The 2,993-nt window shown below is 41.4% G+C and overlaps 1 non-coding gene across 1 annotated transcript; it reads right to left on the bottom strand.

The window, feature by feature from the left end:
* Positions 1 to 2,192: 2,192 nt before the first annotated feature.
* Positions 2,193 to 2,299, bottom strand: LOC122238178. Its single transcript, XR_006217140.1, has one exon. It is a non-coding gene; the product is annotated as a U6 spliceosomal RNA (small nuclear RNA).
* Between the last annotated feature and the right edge of the window lie 694 nt (positions 2,300 to 2,993).

Below are 2,993 nucleotides of genomic sequence, written 5' to 3'. Positions count from 1 at the left end.
AACCACCCCCCCCCCCACACACACACACCCTCTGCCTTCTTTAGAGAGAGGACAGGGGCTGGAAATGGAGTTAATAATTGATCATGCTTATGTGAGAAAGCCTCCATAAAATCTTTATAGTGTGGGGTTCAGAAAGTTTGCAGGCTGGCAAAAACCACATGGGGTTAGTGATACACCCCAACTCCATGGGGATAGAAGCTCCTGTGCTCAGACATTCTCACACCTCACTCTGTGCATCTCTTCATATGACTATTTATACACTTTATCACATCCTTTAATAAGCTAGTAAACATAAGGAAGGGTTTCTCTGAGTTCTGTGAATGGTACTAGCAAATTAATCAAACCCAAGGAGAGAGGTATTGGGACCTCTGATCTATGACTGGGTGGTCAGAAGCACAGGTGATAACCCTGGGCTTGCAACCTGTATCTGAAGGTAGAGGGGGGAGCAGTCTTGGACTGAGGACTTTGCCTGTGAGATCTGATGCTATCTCCACATAGATAGAGTCAGAACTGACAAATTGTAAGACACTTACCTGGTGTCACAGAGAATTTGCCTGATATTGGGAAAACCTCCATATATTTAATGACCAGAAGTGTCAGAAGTAAATTGTTCTGTATGAATAATAAAGGAGACTCATAAAAGAGAAGCATATAATAGGGAAGAAATGGGTTTTTCATTACATAGGGGGAAAAAAAACCTAAGGTTTTCCCTTTAGAGAGTACATACAAGATTGAGGAGACAGTTTCGTGGCCAACACTGGAAGGGGCAAGCATCACCTTCACTCATTGTCCATAAACTGGTCACTTGGCCCCAATTAATGACAAGAGAGGCTGTGAAATGTAAGCTTCCTGTGTGCTTAGTAAAATGAAAAAGTATTGCTTAGCATGTAGCCACACTATGATAAAAAGAAAAAGCCCTGGACTTAGAGCAGTTATATTTGAATCCTGGCTCTTAGTTCTTTCTAAATGTTTCATCTTAGCCAAGTTAATTAATGTCTCTTAATCTTTGTTTCCCAATATGTAAACACTATTCAGGAAACATATCTTTAGGGGTGCTTGGGTGGTTCAGTCAGTTAAATGTCTGACTTCAGCTCAGGTCATGATCTTGAAGTTTGTGGGTTTGAGCCCTGCATTGGGCTCTATGCTGACAGCTTGGAGCCTGGAGCCTGCTTGGGATTTTCCCTCTCTCTGTCTCTCTCTCTCTGCCCCTCCCCCATTCACACTGTCTCTCTCAGTCTCTTAAAAAAAAATACACGTTAAAAAAATTAAAAAAAGAAAACCTATCTTTATAAGGTCATGAGGATATGTAATTTGATTCTATATTTTATTGGTCAGGGTTATTAATACAAGTAACAGAAACTGACTCTAATTTAGGCAAAAATAATTTATTGAAAGGATTTTATATAGCTAAGAGAATTGCCAGGAAAACTAGAGCACCACAATCTGAAAGGGGGAGAGTACAAAGGATACTAGGCAACAGACCACAAGTAAGACCAGGGACCTATGGGCCATAAGGATCCTATTCCCACCAGTGGTGAACCACCACCCACACAGCCACCCACCTCTTGGCACTGGATGCCATATGCCACACTGGCTCTACTTCTACCAATGCCATAGAACAGGATGCTGCTGCCAATGTCACAGTAGATTCTTCACCACTCCTGCCCTTTTGTGTCACTAGTTCCTGATGCAAAGTTGAGAGGATACAGTTAACTAACTGAGCCCACAACATGCTCCTGTGCCATAGCTGAAAAGGAAGGTGGGATATAGAGCACGTGACTTTAGGGCTTCTGTCAAAGATGCATGTGGTGAATAATTCCCCAAGTATAAAAAGGGGATTTGCACTTGGGGCAAAGAGAACAACAAAAGATAAATATTTACTTAAGACACTTACTGAGCTATATCTGACAATTTCTGTGTTCAAGGGATAAAAGCCAATGAAATAGTTTCTGCCTCTAAAAAGCTGTATATGGAAGTATTTTATGAATTTGAAAGCTCTCAGAAATTGAAGATCCTGATGTTATTGTAATAATTTTAATATCAAGATTATACTAATAGATTCTGAAGATATTTTTAAAGATTTATGTTGACGTATCCATCTAATTTCAACATTACTTTATTCAAACATATAAGAGCCTCCAAAATTTGACTTCATATGTACAATACTATTTTTAACTAACAGATTTTTTTTCTTAAATATGGAACCCTTCACGAATTTGAATGTCATCCTTGCACAGGGGCCATGCTAATCTTCTCTGTATCATTTCAATTATAGTATATGTGCTGCTGAAGCGAACACTAATAGATTTTGATGAAGGTTAGCCAATAGCAACTCCAAAGTTACAAAAATACACTATGTGAATGAGTTCTATGAGTTATTTCTCTTTAGCCAGTGAAACTGCAATTCCTAATGTTATGCCCAGAATTCGTGATCCCCAAAGACCACCAGGGAGCCGAGTCTGATGCAAAAGCAAAGAGCCTTTATTCGAGCTAGCTCAAGCTCAATCCCCTACCTGCACCGACGCAGCGGTGAGATGCCGGAGAGACCCAGCAAGTTTCAAAAGCACAAAGGTTTTATAGGGGTCTAGGGGCAGTTGGTGAGGTAATGGCTGTGGCCTCAGCCGATTGGCTGGGGAAGGGTCGTGGCCTCAGGCAATTGGCTGGGGAAGGGTCGGAGTCCCATTACGCAGGTCGCAGGGCGTGTTTTGATCAGGAAGTTTGAACGGGTGAGCGGGAGGTTACTCAAGGGGAGGAGGTGTGGTCTGAGGTTTCTGCGATTTTCCTGGAAAGGGACCATGTCGGGGACATAGTCACTCAAGGTGGAGGACACAGAACAAGATCGAGTCGGCCGGCATAGGTCCGCTCTTTCACTAATGTAGCAAGAGAATTGCCTATATTTATATGGAGTTATATAAGTCATATGACTTACATGAGTCATATAAGTTATAAGTCAAACAACTTAAGGGAGAAAAGGTGAACGAAATAGAAAATAA

Source organism: Panthera tigris, chromosome B1 (genome assembly GCF_018350195.1).
Source record: "Panthera tigris isolate Pti1 chromosome B1, P.tigris_Pti1_mat1.1, whole genome shotgun sequence".
Taxonomy (NCBI): Eukaryota; Metazoa; Chordata; class Mammalia; order Carnivora; family Felidae; genus Panthera; species Panthera tigris.
Note: the sequence above shows the minus strand (reverse complement) of the source record. Positions and strands in the feature narration are given on the sequence as shown.